Raw genomic sequence first — 24,623 nt, forward strand, 5'->3', positions numbered from 1 at the left:
TGAAGAAGGAGGAGTTCCTGGCCCTTAAGCAAGGGTCATCGTCTGTCAGTGAGTATCGGGACAGGTTTCTGCAATTGTCTCGCTATGCTCCTGAAGATGTCAACACCGACGCCAAGCGACAGTACCGTTTCCTGAGAGGCTTGGTTGACCCTCTGCAGTATCAGCTGATGAATCACACCTTCCCGACATTCCAGCACCTGATTGACAGAGCAATCATGACGGAGAGAAAGCGTAAGGAGATGGAAGATCGTAAGCGCAAGATCAGTGGACCCCAGCCTGGAAGCAGCAGCCGTCCCCGTTTCTCAGGCAATCAACCTCAGCAGTTCAGGCAGAACCAGCGTCCACCTCAGCAGCATCAGCAGTTCCAAAGGCAGTATCCACAGCACCAGTACCAGAACCGTCAGAGCAATCAGTCAGGAGGCCAGTTTCAAAGGCAGAATCAGCAGACACCTCGTCTTCCTGCCCCAGCAAATCAGCAGAACAGTCAGGCAGCACCAGCTCAGGTTGGAAACAGGGCATGTTTCCACTGTGGAGAGCAAGGCCATTGGGTGATGCAATGTCCGAAGAAGGCAGCCCAGCAGCAGTTAGGCCCCAATGCCCCAGCAAAGCAGAATGTGTCTCAGCCTGGAGCAGGCAATCGCCCTCAACCGCGCTATAATCATGGAAGGCTGAACCACTTGGAGGCTGAAGCAGTTCAGGAGACCCCCGACATGATAGTAGGTATGTTCCCAGTCGACTCCCATATTGCAGAAGTGTTATTTGATACTGGAGCAACACATTCTTTCATTACTGCATCATGGGTAGAAGCACATAATCTTCCAACTACTACCATGTCAACCCCCATTCAAATTGACTCAGCCGGTGGTAGAATTCGAGCTGATAGCATTTGTTTGAATATAAGTGTGAAAATAAGGGGGATAGCGTTTCCCGCCAACCTTATAGTAATGGGTACTCAGGGAATAGATGTCATCCTAGGGATGAATTGGTTAGATAAGTATCAGGCAGTTATCAGTTGTGATAAAAGGACAATCAAGTTGGTGTCCCCACTAGGAGAGGAAGTGGTGACCGAGTTAGTCCCGCCCGAGCCAAAGAAAGGAAGTTGTTATCAGATGGCTGTCGATAGCAGTGAAGCAGACCCAATTGAGAGTATCAAGGTTGTGTCTGAATTCCCAGATGTGTTTCCAAAGGATTTACCGGGTATGCCACCAGAGCGGAAAGTTGAATTTGCTATAGAGCTTCTTCCTGGAACCGCCCCTATCTTCAAGAGAGCTTACAGAATATCTGGACCAGAGTTGGATGAGCTTAAGAAGCAGATTGATGAGCTGTCAGAGAAAGGTTACATCCGGCCAAGCACCTCGCCTTGGGCCGCCCCTGTCTTGTTCGTAGAAAAGAAAGATGGCACTAAGAGGATGTGCATCGATTATCGAGCTTTGAATGAGGTCACGATCAAGAACAAGTATCCTTTGCCCAGAATAGAAGATCTGTTCGACCAGTTGAGAGGAGCCAGTGTGTTCTCCAAGATCGATCTGAGGTCAGGTTATCATCAGCTCAGGATCCGACCTTCGGACATTCCGAAGACGGCATTCATTACCAAGTATGGTTTATATGAGTTCACAGTGATGTCTTTTGGTTTGACCAATGCGCCAGCATTCTTCATGAACTTGATGAACAGTGTATTCATGGATTATCTTGATAAGTTCGTGGTGGTATTCATTGATGACATTCTGGTTTATTCTCAAAGTGAAGAAGAGCATGCAGATCATTTGAGGATGGTATTGCAGAGATTGCGAGAGCACCAGTTGTATGCAAAGTTGAGCAAGTGTGAGTTCTGGATCAGTGAAGTCCTGTTCTTGGGTCACATAATCAACAAAGAAGGATTGGCTGTGGATCCGAAGAAAGTGGCAGACATTCTAAATTGGAAAGCGCCAACGGATGCTCGAGGAATCAAGAGTTTCATTGGAATGGCCGGATATTATCGGCGATTCATTGAAGGGTTTTCGAAGATTGCGAAACCTATGACAGCGTTGCTAGGCAACAAGGTTGAGTTCAAGTGGACCCAGAAATGCCAAGAGGCCTTTGAAGCGCTGAAAGAGAAGTTGACTACAGCGCCCGTCCTAGTCTTGCCTGATGTGCACAAGCCCTTCTCTGTGTATTGTGATGCTTGTTACACAGGTTTGGGATGCGTGTTGATGCAAGAGGGAAGAGTTGTGGCTTACTCGTCCCGACAGCTGAAGGTTCATGAGAAGAACTACCCAATCCATGATCTAGAGTTGGCAGCAGTGGTTCACGCACTGAAGACATGGAGGCACTATCTGTATGGACAGAAATGCGATGTTTACACAGACCACAAGAGTCTGAAGTACATATTCACTCAGTCAGAATTGAACATGAGGCAACGAAGATGGTTAGAATTGATCAAAGACTATGAGTTGGAGATTCATTACCATCCAGGCAAAGCAAACGTAGTGGCAGATGCTCTGAGCAGAAAGAGTCAAGTCAATCTGATGGTTGCTCGCCCGATGCCTTATGAGTTGGCCAAAGAGTTTGACAGGTTGAGTCTCGGATTTCTGAACAATTCGCGAGGAGTCACAGTTGAATTGGAACCTACCTTGGAGCGCGAAATCAAAGAAGCGCAGAAAAATGATGAGAAGATCAGTGAGATTCGGCGATTGATTCTAGATGGCAGAGGCAAAGACTTTCGAGAAGATGCAGAAGGTGTGGTATGGTTCAAAGACCGCTTGTGTGTTCCCAATGTCCAGTCTATTCGGGAGTTGATTCTTAAGGAAGCTCATGAGACAGCTTATTCGATTCACCCTGGCAGTGAGAAGATGTATCAGGATCTGAAGAAGAAATTCTGGTGGTACGGAATGAAAAGAGAAATCGCAGAGCATGTGGCTATGTGCGATAGTTGTCGAAGAATTAAGGCAGAACACCAGAGACCAGCTGGATTGTTGCAACCGTTGCAGATCCCTCAGTGGAAATGGGATGAAATTGGTATGGATTTCATAGTCGGATTGCCTCGCACTCGAGCCGGCTACGATTCCATTTGGGTAGTAGTGGACCGCTTGACCAAGTCAGCCCACTTCATACCTGTCAAGACCAACTACAACAGTGCAGTATTGGCAGAATTGTATATGTCTCGGATCGTTTGTCTTCATGGTGTGCCAAAGAAGATAGTGTCAGACAGAGGAACGCAGTTCACCTCTCATTTCTGGCAGCAGTTGCATGAAGCCTTGGGCACGCATCTGAATTTCAGTTCAGCTTATCACCCGCAGACAGATGGTCAGACTGAAAGAACCAATCAAATTCTTGAAGATATGTTGAGAGCCTGTGCGTTGCAAGATCAGTCCGGATGGGACAAGCGATTGCCTTATGCGGAGTTTTCCTATAACAACAGTTATCAGGCCAGTTTGAAGATGTCACCGTTTCAAGCACTGTATGGAAGGAGTTGCAGAACTCCGTTGCAATGGGATCAGCCTGGAGAGAAGCAGGTGTTTGGGCCAGATATTCTGCTTGAAGCCGAAGAGAACATCAAGATGGTCCGAGAGAATCTGAAGATAGCGCAATCAAGGCAGCGAAGCTATGCAGACACAAGAAGAAGAGAGCTGAGTTTCGAAGTCGGAGACTTTGTCTATCTGAAAGTGTCACCGATCAGAGGAGTCAGAAGATTCGGAGTGAAAGGCAAGCTAGCACCCCGCTACATTGGTCCGTATCAGATTCTTGCAAGACGAGGAGAAGTGGCTTATCAGCTCAGTTTGCCAGAGAATTTGTCTGCTGTGCATGATGTCTTTCATGTGTCTCAGTTGAAGAAGTGCTTGCGTGTGCCGGAAGAGCAGTTGCCAGTGGAAGGTCTGGAAGTCCAGGAGGACTTGACCTATGTTGAGAAGCCAGCTCAGATCCTTGAGGTTGCAGATAGAGTCACCCGAAGGAAGACCGTCAGAATGTGCAAAGTCAGATGGAGTCACCACTCTGAGGAAGAAGCAACCTGGGAGCGTGAAGATGATCTGATGGCCAAGTACCCGGAGCTCTTTGCTAGCCAGCCCTGAATCTCGAGGGCGAGATTCTTTTAAGGGGGATAGGTTTGTAACGCCCCGAATTTTGCAGTTGAATTTTTTTTCTTTCTTTACTCGCCAAAATTCGGGCGTTACCTTTTCTTTTTCTTTTTGCCCTCGCTACACCTTGACCTTTTCCAAAGTTCTAGCGGGAATCGGTTTGGATTTCCCGTGTAAGAAAAACCCTAAATACTTTATGTTGTTTGATGCACCATGCCGAACTTTGCATTTCTTTTGATTGCTTTGAAATTGCAAATGCATTCATGTAGAAAGATCGGATTTCGAAAATGAGGAGAAGATCTTTTCTTTCTTTTTCTCTCTCTTTCTCTCTCCTCTTTTTCTCTCTCTCCCGCGCCGTGGGCCGACCCCGGCCGGCCCAGCCGCCCCTGGCGCCCCCCCCTTGGGCCCAATTGGCCCATGCCGCCCCCCCCCTCCCTTTATTTTTCCCAAAACCCCCCAATCCCACTCCCTCTCTCTCATTTTCCCTCTCTCTCCCCTAGCGCCGCCCCTACCCGCCCCTGCCCTAGCGCCGCCCCTCCCCGTCGCCGATCGGCCGCCCCGCCCCGTCCCCGTCGCCGGTGAGCCCCCTCCCCCTCCCCCTCTCCTCCCTCCCCCTCTCCTCCCTCCCCTTCCCCTCGCCGCTCGGCCCCATGGCCGGTTCGGCCACCCGCCCCACCCCGCCCGCTCGGCCCCTTGGCCGCGCCCCCGGCCCCCCCCCCGCGCGCGCCCCCATGGCCGGCTCGGCCGCTCGGCCGCCTCGCGCCCTGCCCCGCGCCCCTGCGCGCCCAGCGGCTCGGCCGCCCCGCCCCCCCTGCTCGGCCGGCTCGGCCGCCCCCTGCGCCGCCCGCCCTCGCCAGCCCGGCCGCCCCTGCGCGCCCCGCCTAGGGCCGGTTCAACCGCCCCTAGGGCCGGTTCAACCGCCCCCCCCCTTCTGTTTTTTTTTATTTTTTTTATTTTATTTTATTTACTTTCTGTGATCATAATTACTGTATTTTAAGTAGGCTAATCACTGTTCATGCTATGAGAAAGTAGGAAGTTTAATTTAAAATTCCGTTATGTTATTGATTCACGTAGTTAATTGTTTACCCTGTGCAATGTTGATCAACTAAAAGTGATTAGGTTTCCATCAGTATATATAAATATATATAACAGAATTATTTTGTTAAAAACCAATTGTGTCATTAGTGCATAAGATTTAACCCCCTGCGAGACCTTTCCCGTTTCTTTCTAACCACAACAAATGCGTTATCGAATGTCATACTTGATGCATATTCGCTTTATTGGTTATCTTGTATGGTGTACTGTTCTTTTGTATTAAATATGTGGATGGATGTATGTACGTTTGCGCTCGCATAGAGAACGATCCGGTCGAAGAGCCCGAGGAATTCGCAGGAGAAGCCCCTGAGCAGCAGTCGTTTGGTGGAGGCAAGTGTCCTTTGACCTATCTATGTCCTATTCATTCTTTAATTCACCTCCCGCATTACACGTTTATACCTAAGGATTGACTAGCTTTTGTTATCCATGTCCTTGTTTACCTATTTGGGTCGGATTATTACTACTTAGTCTGATGCTATTGCTCAACTCTAATCAATGAACATGATGTGATTATCTATGATACGCTGTTTTCCCGTTCTTCTTTATGATTATACTTGTGGTTTTCAAGGGGACTCGAGCGGTTTCTCGAGTGCCTCTCCGTAAGGACCTGTTCTATGGATGACCGCCCGGGAAAACAGTGCAACCATGAGGGTGGAATGGGGTGCCCTTAGCTGAATAATTAGAGGATCCGGGATGTAGTTCACTTAGCCGTCGTGCCGTCAATGGGGCTCGGTGTATGCGGCTCGCTCTGCCAAGTTTGGGTTCGCCCCTTGGGGAGGAGTGCGGTGCATTTAGGAAACCTAACGGGTGGCTACAGCCCCGGGGAATCTTTGTAAAGGCTACGTAGTGAAACCCTGCCTATTCACCTTGGTAGTGTTTAAGGGTTTGATCGGCCCGAGGCAAGAGGGAATCACGGCTTGTGGGTAAAGTGCACAACCTCTGCAGAGTGTTATGAAACTGATATATCAGCCGTGCTCGCGGTTATGAGCGGCCAAGGGAGCTCCAGAGATTAGTGGTACTTGATCAGAGACATTGTGGTACAGGTGGTTATGAGATTGATGGTTTTGGTTATGACTATGGTGCTGGTAAGTGGTATTCTTTCCGTTTGGAAAGGGTACATCGGGTTAATAACTTGGGTTAATGCTAAAACTTGGCTTTCTACTAGTAAATAATAATCTGACCAACTAAAAGCAACTGCTTGACTTATCCCCACATAAAGCTAGTCCACTACAGCCAAACAGGATACTTGCTGAGTATGTTGATGTGTACTCACCCTTGCTCTACACACCAAACCCCCCCCCAGGTTGTCAGCATTGCAACCACTGCTCAGGCGAAGATGAAGCTGTGGAAGGAGACTTCCAGGAGTTCCAAGATTACGACGAGTTCTAGGTGTGGGTTAGCGGCAACCCCCAGTCGGCTGCCTGTGAAGGCCGTGTTATCTACGTTTCTTTTCCGCACTTTGATTTATTGTAAGACCTATATGGACGTCTCAGACGTATGATGTAATCGACTATTTTCCCTTATTAATACTATTTTGAGCACTGTGTGATGATGTCCATATTATGTAACTGCTGTGTACGTGAATAACTGATCCTGGCACGTACATGGTTCGCATTCGGTTTGCCTTCTAAAACCGGGTGTGACACTGACTCCCTTTGTCATCACTCTGAGTGGAATTATGGATTGACCTGACATGCCTCGGGTGGATTCTTCCTCCGAAGCCCCTGGTCATTTCTGAGAATCTGTAAGCTTCCTCCCTTCTTTGGCGGAAGTCATTGTCAGCCCGGATGTACTCATCCATTTTCTGGAGCAGCTTCTCCAGAGTTTGTCCAGAGTTTGTGGGGGCTTCCTAGCGAAGTACTGAGCCGTAGGTCCTGGCCGAAGGCCCTGAATCATGGCCTCAATGAAAATTTCATTGGGCACTGTGGGCGCTTGTGCCCTCAATCGCAAGAACCTTCGGACATACGCCTGGAGGTATTCCTCATGGTCTTATGTGCATTGGAACAGGGCCTGAGCTATGACTGGCTTCGTCTGAAAACCTTGAAAACTGGTCACCAACATGTCCTTAAGTTTCTGCCACGATGTGATAGTCCCTGGCCGAAGAGAAGAATACCATGTTTGGTCTACATTCCGGACTGCCATGACGAAGGACTTTGCCATGACTGCAGTATTGCCCCCATACGAAGATATAGTTTCTTTGTAGCTCATCAGAAACTGCTTTGGGTCTAGGTGCCCATCATACATGGGCAGCTGAGGTGGCTTGTATGATGGGGGCCATGGGGTAGCCTGCAGTTCTGCTGCCAAGGGAGAAGCATCATCAAAAGTAAAGGTATCATGATTAAAATCATCATACCATCCATCTTTGTTAAATAAGCCTTCTTGACGAAGCTCCCTGTGTTGGGGCCTTTGGTCTTGTTCATCTTGAACAAGATGGTGCACTTCTTCAGTAGCTTCGTCGATCTTCCTTTGAAGATCAGCCAACCGTGCCATCTTCTCCTTCTTCCTTTGTACTTGCTGATGGATGATTTCCATGTCCCTGATCTCTTGGTCTAATTCATCCTCTTGGAGTGTTGGACTGGTGGCCTTCCTCTTCTAGCTTTGAGCTTCTCGGAGAGAAAGAGTTTCCTGGTATGGGTCCAGTGGCTGCAGTGCAGCAGCCCCTATCACTGAAGCTTTCTTCGGCAGCATGACGAAGGTCAGTGCTTGCCAAAGGTGGTCGAAAGAGTTCACCGGAGGTGGGCGCCAATGTTGGAGACTTGTTCTCAAATTCTATGAATTAAGAACAAGGCAACACAAAACATCAAATGTCAATGCCCCTTTGTCCTTCGAAGCATTATTTCCCTTAGGATATAATGATCTTCAGACGAAGGTCATGAAGGACACCTTCATTATCGCAGTATATGTTAATAAAAGAAGAAGCATATGATATAGTAGAGACAACATAAACAATCATATAACATTATCAATTCATTCTCATCATATTATCCTGGAAAGACAGAAACAATATTGAATTACAAATGTACCTTCGGCTTGATAGAAGGTAAAAGTACAAGCGTGACACACAAGCGAATACAAGTCAGCGTGAACAGTACCCCCGTACTGTTCATCTATTTATAGGCACAGGACGCAGCCTGTCAGAAATTACATTCATGCCCTTCATATTTACTATTGACTTATAAACAACTATATGAGGACTAAATAGCCTTTTTCCCTTTAAGTCGGTTCCTTTTTCCACCATTTAGCCGAAGCTTCTTTGCTCGTAGCTTTGGAGCAACACCAGCCTTCGTCACGACCATGCTCTTCACATCGTGCATACATTTAACCCGAGTCCGAAGGTACCTGTTCACATGTCACACTTAAAAGACATTGTTAAGTCGTGTTTTTGAGGACCTTCGGAAGACGAAGGCCCCCAACAGCCACAAGTGTGCAAAAGTTCAACAAAGGCTAGTATCTTCAGAATGAGTTACTCATGAACATTGTCATGAAAAAGAATAAGACTGGTATTGGATACAACACTCTTGTGCAAAAGAAAACAACAAGTCAATATAAGGCGAAACAGACTCCTAAGCTAATCAGAAGGACATTTTGCCCACAATTGCAAAGCCACACCACCAACTCCCTTACCAAAGCACTCAAGACCATTTGCTTTCAATGCGCATTATGTTCTAAGAAAAGTAGCAAATGGGAAAGTCAAAGTAACATTCCTAGGTCCACCAAGCAAGAGTAGACCTAGACAAATTTGGGTTGCAAAGTCCTTGATTGAGAAAGTTACTGGTCCTATGCAAAATAGGGCCCTCAAAATTGAAGCTTGATTTATTTGTTTATTAGGTGAATTAGAAGACCGGTGGGAGCCATTGGGTAATTGACAGTGGATGCACTCAACATATGACTGGCAACCCAAGGATGTTCACCTCACTTGATGAAAATGTTGATGAACAAGATAAAATCACTTTTGGGGATAATTCAAAGGGAAAAGTTCAAGGGCTTGGCAAGGTGGCAATCTCAAATCATCTTTCAATTTTAAATGTTCTCTTGGTTGCACCATTAAGTTTCAACTTGCTATCAGTGGGTCAACTTTGTGATCTTGGCCTTCAATGCTTATTCACTCCTATAGAGGTTGTTGTGTCAAAAATGGATGATGAGTCAATGGTATTTAAAGGATTTAGATACAACAATCTATACTTAGTGGATTTCTCTTCTGAAGATGCAAACTTAAGGACTTGCCTCTTTACCAAAGCATCTTTGGATGGCTATGGCATAGAAGGCTTGCACATGTTGGAATGAGCACACTCAAGAAGGTTCTAAAGAAAGACATGGTTAGAGGACTAAAGGATGTTGTATTTGAAAAGGACAAGCTTTGTAGTGCATGTCAAGCTAGAAAGGAAGTTGCTAACACTCATCCAACAAAAGCTTTTATCTCAACATCAAGGCCACTAGAGTTGCTTCATATGGATCTATTTGGACCAACAACTTATGCTAGTGCTGGTGGCAACCTCTATTGTCTGGTTATTGTTGATGACTTTTCAAGATACACTAGGTGTTCTTTCTTCATGATAAGTCTGAGGTTGCATCAATATTCAAGAAGTTTGCCAAGAAGGCTCAAAATGAATTTGACTGCAAAATCAAGAAGCTAAGGAGTGACAATGAAAAGGAATTTGACAACACCAACATTCATGAGTACTGTGATGAAATTGGGATCAAGCATGAAGTTTTTGCAACATACACACCTCAATAGAATGGAGTTGTTGAAAGAAAGAACATGACCTTGATCACTCTTGCCAGAACAATGATTGATGAGTATAACACACCGGAGAGGTTTTGGGCTGAAGTTGTCAACACTGGATGCTACGCCTCAAACAGGCTATTCCTCACCGGCTACTTGAGAAGACTCCCTATGAACTGCTAAATGGGAAAAGGCAGACGCCTCCTTCTTTTGGGTGTTTGGATGCAAATGTTACATCTACAAGAAATGTCATCACTTAGGGAAGTTCCAAAGACGTTGTGATATTGGTTTCTTACTTGGTTATTCATCAAAATCCAAAGCATATCGAGTATTCAATCATGCCACTGGCATGGTAGAAGAAACATATGATGTGGAGTTTGATGAGACTAATGGCTCCCAAGGACACATGAAAATCTTGACGATGTAGGTGATGAGCCACTTAGGGAAGCTATGAAGAACATGCCAATTGAAGCCATCAAACCAAAAGGAGATGAAGAAGAGGTGCAAAATATTGACAGACCTTCTTCATCAAATTACCACATGATGATGAAAAAGATGAGAGGAATGTAAATGAAGATACATTTGTCTCTCATGAACAAGCAAGGGTACAAGCTGAAGATGTTGGTGCTCCAAGATCTTCTTCCCAAGTGGTAGACAAGAGGAACTCATCACTACTCCAAGCACATCCACAAGATCTAATCATTGGGAGTCCTTCATAAGGGGTTATCACTCATTCTCAAAGACATGCTTCATTTATTGAACATCACTCTTTTGTTTCTTGTGTTAAGCCTACATGTATAGATGAGGCACTACAGGATCCGGACTGGGTGAATGTCATGCATGAAGAATTAAACAACTTCACCTACAATCAAGTTTGGACCCTAGAGAAGCCTCCACAAGATGCAAGGATCATTGGAACAAAATGGGTGTTCCGAAACAAACAAGATGATCAAGGTGTGATTGTGCGGAACAAGGCAAGACTTGTTGCAAAGGGGTTCTCTCAAGTTGAAGGCTTAGATTTTGGAGAGACCTTGCACCGGTTGCTCGATTCGAAGCCATATGTATCCTACTTGCATATGCATCTTGCTATGACATAAAGCTTTATCAAATGGATGTAAAAAGTACATTTTTAAATGGCTTCATAAATGAACTTGTATATGTTGAGCAACCACCCGGGTTTGAAGACCCTAGATATCCTAATCATGCTTACAGGTTGTCCAAGGCACTATATGGGCTAAAGCAAGCTCCAAGGGCTTGGTATGAGCGTCTTCGCGACTTCCTCATCGAGAAGGGCTTCAAGATCAGGACCGTCGACACAACTCTATTCACAAAGAAACATAACGGTGATACTTTCATTTGTCAAGTTTATGTTGATGATATAATCTTTGGCTCGACAAATGATTATCATTGCAAGGAATTTGGTGAGTTGATGTCGAAGGAGTTTGAGATGTTAATGACTGGTGAGCTAACATACTTCCTCGGCTTTCAAGTCAAGCAAATGAAAGATGAGAACTTCCTCTCACAAGAGAAGTACACCAAAGACTTGTTGAAAAGACTCAATATGGAGAAGTGCAAACCAATCAAGACACACATGCCTACTAATAAACATCTCGACCTAGATGAGGGAGGTAACCCGGTTGATCAAACTCTCTACCGTTCCATGACTGGTAGTTTATTATATCTTACCGCATCTAGGCCCGATATCATGTTTAGTGTTTGTATGTGTGCTCGATTTCAAGCAAATCCTAAGAAAGCTCATCTTCGCGATGTTAAAAGAATTCTTAGGTATCTTAAGCACACCCCAAGCGTTGGCCTTTGGTATCCCAAAGGAGCTACTTTTGATTTAATTGGCTATTCCGACTCGAATTATGCCGGTTTCAAAATTGGTAGAAAAAGTACATCCGGAGGATGCTACTTGCTTGGGAGATAACTAGTTTCATGGACCTCTAAAAAGCAAAATAGTGTTGCCTTGTCAACTGTCGAAGCGGAATACATTGCCGCGGGTGCGTGTTGCACACAAATTCTTTATATGAAACAAACTCTTCTAGACTATGATGTAGTTCTAGAAAAGGTACTTTGTTGTGTGACAATGAGAGTGCAGTTACAATTTCTAATAATCCTGTACAACACTCTCGCACCAAGCACATTGATATCCGCCATCACTTCCTTAGAGATCATGTTGCTAAAGGAGATATTATTTTAGAAGGAGTGAGATCGGAAGATCAATTAGCGGATATTTTCACAAAGCCTTTAGATAAAACCCGCTTTTGTATGTTGAGAAATGAGCTAAATATTCTTGATCTCAGAAATTTTACTTAATCTCAAAATGGTGATGTCAAGCTTGCATTGCATATTTAAATTTCTTGTATTGCATCTAGGGCTTGTCTAACCTAGTTAAGATAACCGCCAACAAAGTGAGTGAAAAAGCTTAACTTGGGCTCAAACTTGACAAGTCCTAGCATTTAAGCTTTTTGGTACTTAAAATTTTATTCACTATACAATTGTTGGTTCTTGAAATATGCATGTGGTACTGCACTTAGGAGGAGTATTCAAAACTCAATTCGTTCATGAAACCTCTAGTGCAAAACCGAAATGCAAATCTCACCATTTGACTATTTTTCTAAAAACTATCTAGCCTATGGAAAAATATTATGAAAAATATGAGAGAATATGTGAGGGTATCAATACCTGTCCCAACAGGTGTTCTTTTGTGTGCTTATAAGTTGGGATTTGGTTTGGTTCAAAATTTCCTAGAAAATTTCAAAATTCCCTATGTCTGGGCTCACCGGACAGTTCGGTGTGCACCAGACACTGCACTGTGCAATGTTCGGTGCACCGGCTGAGCACACACAGATCTGTTCCTATGTTGCCCTGTCCGGTGGTTCACCAGACAGCTACTGTGTGCTGTCTGGTGTGGACCGGACATGCACTATATACTGTCTAGTGTGCCCATAACGCGTTTTTAAAAAATCTCCCCTCGCCCGAGTAGAGCCCAGTCCACTTTCTCTCTATTGCTCTCTGCTCTCTGTCCTCCTGGTGATTTCCCCCCATTGGCGGCGATCTTTGGCATCCAACTCCGATGAGGTGCTCCTGCGCTTCCTTGGCTCCTCACTCCATCTGGTGAGCCTCTCTCCTCTCCTCTCTTCTCTCCCAATCTGTTTATTCACTGGCTGAGAGGAGCTCCTCGCACCTCTTGAATCAATTCATCAAATCCTAAGAAATCTTATGGATACAAGTGTGCATGTGTGTGCCTAGTACTCTTGTGTCACTCTCCTGCAGGTTCACCTCTCCCTCTAGGAGGATTCACACCCTGAAACAACCATTTCACCGCTTCTCTGAAACCCCGCACGCTAGGTGCTCGGTGAAATGCCCAAACCAGCTAAAATTGCTCAAATCGACCCTAGTTTTTTCCAGCACCCTCAAGACACTTCCAGTAACACTCTCACCGAAATTTACGCCTATCCACTATTCCAGTCACTGGGTATACCATTGTTTCCCATTTATAGCGATCGTTTCTGAGCCGAGTGCCAAAAATTCGTTTTCTCCGCAAAACTTCAAACCAAGAACACACTTCACTCATATATACCTATCCATGAAGTATCGACTCAATTTCACATCATTTCATGCCTCATTTCAAATTTCAAACTTCCTATGGCACAATTCTTTGTTCAAACGCCGTTCTCGCGTCGTTTGACCCCTTTTTCTCCAAATCACTCAGTTTTTGTGTCTTAACTCTATGTGTATGTATTTATTCTCATTTTATATACTTATGACTATGTGACTAATATGTGCTCACCTCTTCTGTCATTTCAGTGATCTCGCCTGCCCTCGTGCCCGTCTCCTGTCCTGCCTGGATTTTCTCTCTCTCGTGAGGTTTCCAGGTAGCTATCGCTTCATTTGAGATCCTATCGGCTGCTCTCTACTCCTGCTTATCTTTTCACTCTATCGTGCAGCAGTCCGGTCAGGATGGTGCGGACAAAGAATGTCTCATCATTAGGGGAGGAGACAACGATGACCCTCCTCGCCCCTTCAGGCAGGTCAAAGGGAAGACAGTTTACCTTGAACAGCTGGAGGACAGAAAGAAGCGATGTATGGACAGAGCCGCTCGTGCAGCACTTGCAGCGGCAGTAGCAGCAGCAGAGCAGGCTGAGCGAGGAGGCCAGCTCCAGATTTCCTCAGATCAGATAGCCTATCGAGTTCGTCGCCCGCATCTCGTCCTCGCTCCACTGCTCCCTCCACAACTTCCGCCACTCTCTACTCCACCTCCCACTTCACTAGCTCCTGTCGCTCCAGAGCCATCCACTACTTCCATTGTACCCACCACCTCCACCACTCCAGGTTCCACTACTCCCCCAACCCGCTCCCATTTTCGCTCCACCCATTCCACCACCTCGCTTTAGGGAGCGTGACGAGACTGAGGTGAGACCGCTGGCTGCTGATCCGTGTTTGCTTGACCTTCAGCGTGCTACTGTTGCCCGGGTACGTTGGTTCAGACACGTACCTGTGGAGTCTTAGCTGCCAGCTCAGAGGGACCCAGCAGCTACGCCACTCTTTAGCACCAGGACTCAGGAGTCCTTCTTTAGGGCGCAGCTGTCAGCTCATATTGCTTTGAGAGTGCACCGACTTTTGGATCTACCTGCTTTCCAGTTAGCCGCCTGTGCCGACTCAGAGGGTCACCTTACTTATCTGCCAGGTCTGCTTTCTCTTCTAACCGCATGTGGCAGATATATTGAGGAGTGGGTCAGAGTGTTCTATGCCACTGTTTGGATTAACCCTGACCATCAGTGGATGAGGTTCCGTTTTGAGCGAGAGGATGTCACTCTGCATACCAGTCAGATCCGACAGCTCTTTGGATTTCCAGAGTCGACGACTAGGCTCCACAGCCTATGCTATGGCACTTCAGATCCTCCCCGTCGACCTCACGGCGGAGTTGCACCCGCTATAGCTCATGTCGCTGCCCTGTTCAGACCGCCTTTCACAGATGGGTCGTGATGCTCTCCTTCCGACTTCACTCCTATAGCAAAGTTTCTACATGAGATGATGAGACGTACCTTGCTACCTAGGATGGGCTACAGGGAGGCCACCACTCACATTTAGCTATGGCTACTTGGTGCTTTGATCTCACATTCAGAGTTTGACGTGGTTGACTTTCTTATTCATGAGATCGAGGACACAGTGTTGGATGGTCTCTGTGCTCACCGTCAGCTGCCATATGCCCATTACCTCTGCTACATCTTTGTGTAGCTCATCAGGCCTCCTCAGTTCCAAGGCACCCTTGAGGCCTCTCGCCTGCAGTTCGGCTTCTATCGTCTAGCCCCTGAGGACCTAGTTCCAGTGCCAGATCCAGTTTCAGATTTTAGGGCTGAGGATGAGGTTTTCAGATAGTTCGAGACTCAGGGCGCCGTTGTTGATTCTTCTTCCGTTGATGATGAGGGCTTGGGGATCCCGCCACCCCCTTCTGTTCCTCCTCGCTCACAAGATCACGAGGTGGGTAGTTCTAGTGCTGCTCCTGCTGCCCCACCAGCTATTGACCCTGCTCTGGCCGCTATACTTCAGTCTCTTATGCAGCAGTAGGCCCATCTAGCAGCAGAGCAGGCTCGATAGGCAGCTATCCACCAGCAGATGTTCGAACAGATGCTCTCCATGTTTTAGACTATCTAGGACCGTCAGGACACCCTTCAGCAGTAGCTCTTGGCAGACAGGGTAGAGCACCGTGCGTTCATGACGCTTATCCTTTAGCACACCGGTGTTCAGCTCCCACCAGTGCAGTCTGCTCCTCCTCCAGCTCTTCAGGCTACTGTCATTCCAGCACTTCAGGCAGGACCCCACTCCCCTCGTTTGGTCCTACTATCTCTCCGCTCAGGCCGGTCACGTTGGATTTCTCATCACCGGTCATCAGACCCGTTAGCGCTCTGCCGCTAGTGCCACCAGCGCCTGCTATTACCACTGTTGTCGTGGCGGTGTCCGTGACTGCACCAGCTCTAGTGGATCTTGCATCGCAGCCTACGTTAGAGTCAGTACCAGCTCTAGCTTCTACTTCAGATCTTGGATTCGAGACTGACTCCGATCCTCAGCTTGTGTTTGCTCTTCTGCCTCGACCACGACCTGATGCGCCCTCGCCTCCTCCTTCCTCTTCTGGTTTGTAGGTTCGGGTGACCCTTTTGGTGTTTGACGCCAAAGGGGGAGAGATATGAGTTGTGAGAGCTAGGGGGAGTTAGGGAGTTAGCTGAGAGTGCCTTTTGATATTTTGATGTAATATATTTGCTTGATACTCTCTGTACTAGCTCCACTTTTGTATGATGCTTAACTCACAAACTCTATGATATGCTCTCGATGCTTGTTATTGACTGTGTGTGTGTATTATGTTTTCACCTAAGATGTTATCACTAGTCGTTCAGTTCTTGTTCAGGGATTTCATTTCATTCTTATGTGAACAAAAAACTTACGTTGTGTATGTGCCTTCTTACTATTCTTTTGCACGACTCTTTTTGTCAAAATTGTTCAGTATAACTAACCATCTTATCTATTGAAATAAAAACAAACAAACTACTCTCAAACTCTTGTAGGGTTGTCATCAATCACCAAAAAGGGCGAGATTGAAAGCATCTAGGCCCCTGGTTGGTTTTAGTGATTAATGACAACATAATATTATATGTGACTAACATGTGTTTTGTAGAGCAAATGGTAAGTTAGGTTGCATTATAGGAAGTTGTACAACAACGGTGAAAACAATCCCTGAGATGAGAACTTGAAGCGACGGCTGAAACCACGAATCAAAAGATGAAGGTCTTCATATTTCAAGTGTCGAAGGAGTTGCAGACACTCGATATAGAATTAGGTCTTCTATTTTATTTTAGTCATACTATAAAGAGGGGTTGTGGATGAGTAGTTTGACCAAGATAATTCTAGTGTAGTGTTGGTGCATATTCACACTCACATCTAGTGTTAGTTGTCACTCTATAACACACTCACGAGTTAGAATGAAAACTGTTTCAAAAAACCAAAGGAAAAAGAAGTTAGGGTTTCTGTCTTAGGGGCATCGGACTGTCCAGTGCACCCCCTGACAGTGGGGCCAGCCAGCCCCAGGGGCAGCGCCTCTGCCCCCGAGAAAATCCGAGAGCAACGAGTTGGGAAAGTGATTTTTAGCCGCCACACTAGACTATCCGGTGTGCACCAGACAAGTACTATTCACTGTCCGGTGTGCCATTAGCCTAATGGCTAGCTGTCAGAACTAGCCGTTGGAGACGACTGTTGGCGCACCGGTGGCGCACCGGACTGTCCGGTGCGCCCATGCGTAGAACAACCAGGTAACGACTAGTTTGGTGGGTGGGGCTATTTATACCCCCTCCACCTACCATATTGAGTGTCTTGCTGCCCACATTGATGACCACACATTTTTAGAGCATTACAAGCACCACAAAGCCTAGTGAGGTGATTAGAAAATCTTAATCCCGTGTTAGGACCTCATTAGTGCAAGTGAGAGCTACCTAGAGCACACACCATATGCATTAGGCTTATATTGGTCAAGTAAAAGTCAATGGCTTGTTACTCTTGGTGATCGGCATCACCTAGACGACTTGGTGGCGTTTGGAGAGTGGTGATCACCCCTGAGGATTTGTTGGTGACCCGGCTCAAGTTTGTAAGAGGTCGTGAGGGATCCACCTCGCCAGAGTGGCAAAGGATCATCTCATAGTGAGCACTTGGTTCTTGCGAGGACCAAGGGGGAGCGATACCCTTGCGCGGGTGCTCCAATGAGGACTAGGGAAGAGTGCCGACTCTTCGATACCTCGACAAAAAAATTGGAGGAGTCTTCTCAACCTTGATTTACATTTCGCATTTAATTCAAGCATTTTACTTTGTTCGGTTGTTTAGCAAGTAGTTGAAGTAATGTCTTAGTATTGTTGTCTTTCTAGTAGTATTGTCTTATTGCTAGTAGTTGGGTGAAGTTGGGCTCTAGCTTAGGGTTTAAATATTCGCTTAGGGTTTAGTTGTTGTTGAATTTTTAGAAAATTCCAATTCACCACCCCTCTTGGGCATCGTGATCCTTTCAACACCAAATAGAGGGATATAATGCATGATAATATTCTACATATCGTAACGAGATCGTAGGTTCGAGAATAACTAAATTCGGAGTTACAGATAACAAGTTATGATTTTCTGAAGTCTTTATGTGTTTGGTACAAAAATAACTAAGTGATTAATTTTAATCTAGGTTTCTGTGGCGGAACCACCCGAATTATTCCAGCTTAAGTGCCCAAGTCACACCTTAGAGGCAGCAACACACTTAAATCGGAATAACCCGTCAGTCCCTCAGATCTAGTCTGATAAAGCCACTTCCCAAGGATCGAATACCACTAGCTCACGCGAAGGTGAGGCACAAAGAGAATACAATAAAACATGAAACCACAAATTAAGGTACTAGAGTTATTACATAAATAGGAGTTTTAAATAAAAGGGAACTAGTTCATAATTAAAGTGCAGCGGATAATCGATGACGTCGAATACTGAGGAATAGGGCAAGGCCTATCCCCTCTCCTCCTGCTCCTCTCCTGTCGAGGCAGCATCCCACTCAACCGTCCAACCCGGTGGCAGGGTAGAAGGCCAAGTCACACCATCAACCATATCCTGTAGCGTACCTGAAAAAAATATGTCACAAGGAAGGTTGAGTATACTAATACTCAGCTAGACTTACCCGGTGTGAGGAGTCTACTCCTCTACCTCTAGACCATGCAGCTGTTTGGCTGAGGGGTTTGGTTTGCCAAAAGCACTAGCTGAGTCTAAAAAAATAGCTTTTCCACTTCTAGCATATTTAATTTAGCTAGGATTGCTCCTTTCTAAGCATACAGGGTAACAATCATTTAGTGCAAACAACATGTTATCTCAAGTAAAACCTCGTTTCACTTATTACTCGATGCAGTACAAGGGGTCAAGCAGTCTCATTAGCTGCGAGAAGCAGACAATTCGAATCGAGTTTTAACCTTGCAAGGTAAACCTAAACACACGACATGTAGGGGCACTCCGTCCCCACACATATCAACCGTCCCCATCGATCCTCCGTTCGTGACCAGGGCTCACCGTCTTGGCATACAATGCTCCACTGACCCCGGCTGCCGCCGTGCAGTGGCCGCACTTGTACCCACCATAGCTAGAATGGGAGACCTAGTCTCAGGATAAGTGAGGAGTAAAGTCCGAGCCTGACTTCACTCAGGTACTAGGCTTACCGGTTACCATATTTTCCGACATGTGTTTAGTACTTTCAAATGCTTGACTCAGGTATCTGCACATTAATCCTTAATTCGATTTCCGTCTCATAGACAAGGCATCCACCCTGGATCCAAGTCCATAGACCATCATAGATCCCGTTATCAAGATGAATACAATCAATGTCTGACCTCGCGCGAGTGCTAGAAAAATCACTCGACTTCTACTGAGATCCTGATTAGCAAAGCAGCTACACGACCTAGCATGCTAGTATCCATCTCGAAAAGGAATCTTGAGTTCATGCAACTAAGAGTTTCAAACAACTCCTACACTTAAGTGCACATTACAAACCTACAAACATTAAGTGTAGTAAAGTAGCATATATAAACGGTTATGCATAAAATCGAGGCTTGCCTTCAAAAGCTGAGGCTGCGAGGAGATCCTCGGTGGCAGGCTCGGGAGTTGGCTCCTGGGCTTCCTTTTGGACAGCTCCTTGCTCGGGAATGAGCACGCACTCTCCGTCAGCGAGGTTGAAATCTAATGAATGCAATGAGTAACATACATGTATGCCATGATATGCAATTTAGTAATGATAATGTATGGTGAAATGATTAAGTTAATAAGGTAAAGCTTAATCTTACTACTGGGAGTTCTAGTGGTATACTTAGCCATTTAAAGTCAAGTATGGTCAAGTTTAAGTGGTCAAATTATTTTGGTGTCCCACTGATTTTCTTTAGTGTCTTAGTGAAAGGTTTTATCAAGATTCTTGCTAAAATCATTATGGGTGAGGTATATTACCTTTGTTAATTTCCTCTTTCCCCTTTTTCCATTTATGTGTTTTGAAGTAGGTTTGAACTACAATATAGCTTTAAAAATTTCCAAACATTCTATAAAAATTACAGTGGCTTTTCACTGGTATATAATCTTCAGTTTCAAAAATTGAGGCTTAAAATGGTAAGGGTTCTCTCTGTACAAAAATATTAAAATTTAGAGCCGAGGAGGTGCTTTGAACTGCAACTCCTTTTTAACAGTGGATTTTTCTCTGAGGTTTATTTTTGCTGACATTTAGGTGCAATAACAAGACCTTGTACCAAGTTTTAGCCAATGATACCTACTGGTCATTTTATTGTGATTTTCTAAAGTTTTAGGGTTTAATGGTGCATTCTATTACTACTATAATTGAAAAATGTCAAATAACAGATTTACTAATTTTTCCATCTTCTTCTTTGCGCAAGAACAATCATTCTAGAAGTTGGCTAATTTTGCTCAAAGGGAAGGGGTGGTAGAATTTCTTCGAATATATGGCCTTTTTCATAGGGTAGGGGGTAATGTGTGTTACATCACATTTTTATTTTAGTTTCATATTTTTCTCTGGTGGTTTACATCATAAGTAATTGGATAAAAATTTGCTTGCTCATTGTTTCATACTTTTAGCCTTTCTTTTGATTTAATTGAAGTATTAGCTAAATTTAAGTTCTATTTGTTTAACTCACTTACCGTGATGGTGTGGGGTGTTTACCTTTTTTATAGTGGTAGACTAGTAGTTAGAGGTCTACTAGATTTTTCTTGCCATTATTGTATTTGTCCTTATATTTTTAATCATGGCTTTTCTTGATTTCTTAGTGCCTATTAAAAGTTATAACATTAGATTATCTGTAGACTAGGGTTCCATATATTTTTCTTATGTTCTTTATCACTCAGGTATACTAGGAAAAATATGGTCATCCTCTGGTCTTTATTTTCTATTACCTTTCTTATTTTTCTAAGGTTTGGGCATAAACAACTTTTAATGGACATTCCTGGTTTATTCTTGTAAACTGGGGTGCTTAGTATTTTTAAACAATGTATATGTTAGGTAAGTATCTCTACAATTTTTCTCCAGACCAGTATAGAAGTATTTCTATTTTTCTCTGTATTAATAAAGTTTGGATAGTTTTCTTATTTAATTTAAGCTCTAAAATTTAGTACCAAAAGCATGGAGTTTACTAATTTTGTTTCATAGTGCATAAATCACAGAGTCTAACAAAATTTGTTCGACTAAATTTGGATAAGTATTTCTTAAGTTATGCAATTAACTAATTTATTGCAGATTTAAAGAATTGAATTTTAAAATGGAAAAGGAATTTCCACTTTGCGCTAGGGTCCCTGGTAAAATTTTCCTGCGTTCCTTACAAACTAGTCCTCGGTCTACTATTCCACTGAGTCTCTGACAATGCAGAAAACCCCCTAGGGTAACCCTAAATCAACCCCGCGGTCCTTCCCCTATTGGAACAGTACCCGCGGAGGAGGAAAGGGCGAAGGGGCTTACCGGCGGCGAGATAGCTTCGGTGAGGCATCCAGGGAGGTCAGGGAAGTTACGGCGGTCACGTCGAGGTACGGGTCGGCGTCGGAGGTGGTCGGAGTCGGCTGGTCCACGTGCGCAGGCGGGGGGAGTTCGTCGGCGGCGGGTGCTCCAGCGTGCTCACGGCGAGATAGTTCAATTGGTTGGTTCGTGAGGCTCGACCAAGTGATGCAGAGGCGGTACACGTGAGGAATTGGAAAATGGCGTAGAGACTTACCCGGTCCACATTCGCCGGTGAGCGGAAGAAGTCCGGCGAGTGATTCGAGGTCTCTGGCGAGGTTCTACTGGGTTTGAGGGCTTGGGGAGCTTCACGGGTCTCTGGTGAAGCTAACCGACCTGCTATCGTGGACTGGGAATGGCTGGGGTGGGCTGGCCACGGTGGCCGAAGCTCGGGTGGCTTGGCGGATGGTGGCGCTTGCTCTCTTCGGCGATCTCCGGTGATCTCCGTCTTGGACGAGAGTGAGAGTGTGCGAGGGGATACGGCTCAGGTCGTGGGGGCACTTATAGGCGGGGCGAGGCATAGGTGCGCGGGGAGGGGCGACCACGCGTGGGGGCGCGCGTTGCTGCGGCCAGTCCGCGCTCGGCTGGCCTGACACGGCGTTGAGCACGTGGCTCTTTGCTTCTGCCCGAGTTTAAACGTCCATAGGTTGCAAATCTTCGCGTATTTTGGCATGATCACTATACAAGATATGCTCCCCCGACGTAGCTTTGTCACTTATGTGTGGAAGTTGAGCGGTTTGGGTCGTGTAGAGTGAGTTGTCGCGTCGCCAAGGTGTCAGTGTCTCATGGCCGCGTCCCGAGGTAAATCTATGCCAAGATTATGTCAAACGGCTGAGAAAGGTTTCCAAACTTCGCCAGGGTGTGTTCAAGGAAATTTGGCGCCACTTTGATATTTGGACAAAGTGGATTTTATTTTTTGAATTATGAGAACACAGCTGATCTTTGCGAAGAGGTCAAATTTCAGAATTTTGGATTTTCTGAATTTCCTATAGAGGTTTTACTTAAGGGGCTGTTTTGGGAATTTTGCAAAATCCCAATGATCAATCTCCCTTACTACATTGTAGTTCATTTAGTGTACTATGACTTTGTTAATTGGTGCACATTAAGATTTTATTTTTTTCATAGTCTTTTCACTAATTTCCTTTTGTGCTTAAATGACCTAATTTGGGTAGTGTTAGGGTTTTGAACAATTTTCTCACTTGAGGTGCATGATGTGTTTAGAGTATGGTTCTTGAGATGAAAAAGACTTAGCTTAGGTTTTAATTCCTTAAGTTTTGGTGCCTCTTGCTTAATTAAAATCACATGTGATAATGGTCACAAGTTGGGTACTGGGGAAAACCCCTGAGTAACACTGGGGTGTTACATTTTCATGATAAATCATAGTTATTAAATGATAAACAAGATTAAAACAAAATTATTGCAACTGGAATGAATTAAAAAGGAGTTAAAATGAAATTTCTAGGAATTAAACAAGATTCTGTAATTATTTTTACACTAAAAATCATTTTCTATATTAATTCCTCTGATTTATTAACTTTCTGTACTGCGCTCATAAATACCAGGGAGTTCAGGGGCTGGTTTACAAGAATCCAGGGTCTGTATGTAATTAATTTGCACAGGGTGTAGACTCGGGTTGATTTGCTCGATTCCTAGGGTCTATTACGCAAAATGCCTAGGCCGAAGGGGTATCATTCGGCCAGGATCGTTCGATCAGAAAGCAACCGCCAGGATTTGATCCCCCAATAACTGAACCGGTGTCTAATTCCACCCGTGGGAATAGACATCCACGGCCCAGATCACTTCTGTGAAACAGCAACACATTTCCCTCGCCACAACCATTCACACCTGGATCAACGACTACGATGCAATGAACCGGGATCTAATCTAGCGCGTCCATCTTTCAAACTACGGCTACATTTCACTTGTCTATCCGGCCTCGTCTATTCAATCAAGACCGTCCGTTGAATCCAACGGTTGATCACAATCTCCCCTACCCGGTCAAACACCGGCGGCGGAACAGAACACCACGGCGGTGCGCCATGTCGAGAATCCCATACTGGGCCACGGCTCACGATTACCCGATACGCTAGGTGCTAGTCGAAGGTAAGACGACGGCGGATCCAGGAAGAAGGTTCTTACTCGCGATTGGCTTGATGACGAGCCTGTCCACAGAGCGGAGCGACTTCACGACGGAAAGCAATGTCCGGCGAGGAATTGCCGTTGATTTGAGTCCTTCCGAGGCGATACCTTCCCCGCACCCTATGCTTTCCCTTCTCTTTTTCCTCGGTCTCGAGTTGGGTGCGCAGAGGTGTTAACCAGAGGCTTCCCCGGGGTCGAATCGGCGGTCGAACAGAATCCCGCCCACAGCCGCACTCGTCCCCCTTCTCTTTTTCCTTGGTCTCGAGTTGGGAGCGCAGAGGTGTTAACCAGAGGCTTGGAGCACGACTTATAGCCCGAGGCTGTTACAGACCCTCATCTGGCAGACTTGGCCGTTGCAACCGACCCACCGATCCATCCAGGGAAGGTGGAAACTCTGTCAGGACTTGTTCGGTTAATCCCGTTACCTATGAATTGTATGGGATTGGAAAAAATTAAGAAAGAGTTTGACTTAGTTAGGATTCAAACCCACCCAATCCCACTCAATCCATGTGGATTGGGAGCTAACCGAACAAGCCCTTACGGTGCCGACTGCCGACGGAGCAACCATGATCGTGGCCTGACCTCCCGGGCCCACACGGCGGAGAGACATGAGGCAGCGCAATCCCGCACATAGAGACTGGTGAGGAGGGCCCACATGGTGGGATGAGTGAGGACGCGCGACTGAGCGGCTAGCTGGCCCACCAGTCAGCGCCTCCGCAGTTTCTGGGTTACTGGCGCAAAAAGGCCGAATGGGCCGAAATTAGGGGAATTCGGCCCACACGGGGTCTGGTTGTTTTCTCATTTTTTTCTTTTTCTTTTCTTTTTTTTTAGATTTCAAATTTAAATTCAATTTTTCATTGTGAAATTAATATTTAGATTAAATGCACAAATTCAAATACCAGTTTGAAAAGAATATATTTATTTTATTTATATTGTGTAGTATTTTCCTTTTTCCCTTTTTATGTTATTTCCAATTTCTAAATTGCAAATTAGGTTAAATCCCAATTTGGACACTAATATATCTTTATTAATATTACTATTATTAAATGCACAACCAAATAAACTCCAACAT

The 24,623-nt window shown here is 45.4% G+C and overlaps 1 long non-coding RNA gene across 1 annotated transcript; it reads right to left on the reverse strand.

Moving 5' to 3' along the window:
* Positions 1-18,256: 18,256 nt before the first annotated feature.
* On the reverse strand, positions 18,257-23,932 carry LOC103650200 (uncharacterized). The gene is made up of 2 exons (XR_002268017.3): positions 23,552-23,932; positions 18,257-18,506 (listed from the first exon to the last, which is right to left on the reverse strand). It is a non-coding gene; the product is annotated as an uncharacterized lncRNA (long non-coding RNA).
* Positions 23,933-24,623: the final 691 nt, after the last annotated feature.

The sequence above is a fragment of the Zea mays genome, chromosome 3 (genome assembly GCF_902167145.1).
Source record: "Zea mays cultivar B73 chromosome 3, Zm-B73-REFERENCE-NAM-5.0, whole genome shotgun sequence".
Classification (NCBI taxonomy): domain Eukaryota; kingdom Viridiplantae; phylum Streptophyta; class Magnoliopsida; order Poales; family Poaceae; genus Zea; species Zea mays.